This window comes from Sinocyclocheilus rhinocerous, unplaced genomic scaffold (assembly GCF_001515625.1).
Source record: "Sinocyclocheilus rhinocerous isolate Xijiao unplaced genomic scaffold, SAMN03320098_v1.1 scaffold2051, whole genome shotgun sequence".
NCBI classification, from domain to species: Eukaryota; Metazoa; Chordata; class Actinopteri; order Cypriniformes; family Cyprinidae; genus Sinocyclocheilus; species Sinocyclocheilus rhinocerous.
In genome coordinates, this window is record NW_015662256.1 from 328,300 (window position 1) to 328,687 (window position 388).

Below are 388 nucleotides of genomic sequence, written 5' to 3' on the forward strand. Positions count from 1 at the left end.
GCCGGTTCACTCCCAAACCCTCAGTTGACAGCAGCCCGATCCTTAACCCCAAATAAAGGGAGGAATCTGAGGAGGAAGTGACTGTTGGCTCGAGCCCCTGAGTCCGCTCCAGTGTCGGCTCCAGCCCCTGAGTCCACTCCTGAAAGGGCTCCAGTTCCCACATCCAGCTCAAGGAGGGCTCCAGTCCCCACGTCCATCCCAAGGAGAGCTCCAGTCCCCAATTCAAGCCCAGAGAGGGCTTCACTTCCCACATCCAGCCCAAGCAGGGCTCCTGTTCCCACGTCAAGCCCAGGGAGGGCCACAGTTCCCGAGTCAAGCCCAGGGAGGGCCGCTGCTCCTACGTCAGGCCCACAGAGAGGGCCTCAGGACCCGGAATTTCCCCCAAGGA

General features: G+C 61.6%; 1 pseudogene; it reads right to left on the reverse strand.

The window, feature by feature from the left end:
- LOC107728000 (sodium- and chloride-dependent GABA transporter 2-like) overlaps positions 1 to 388 on the reverse strand; it is a 55,886-nt pseudogene that overhangs the window by 18,770 nt on the left and 36,728 nt on the right.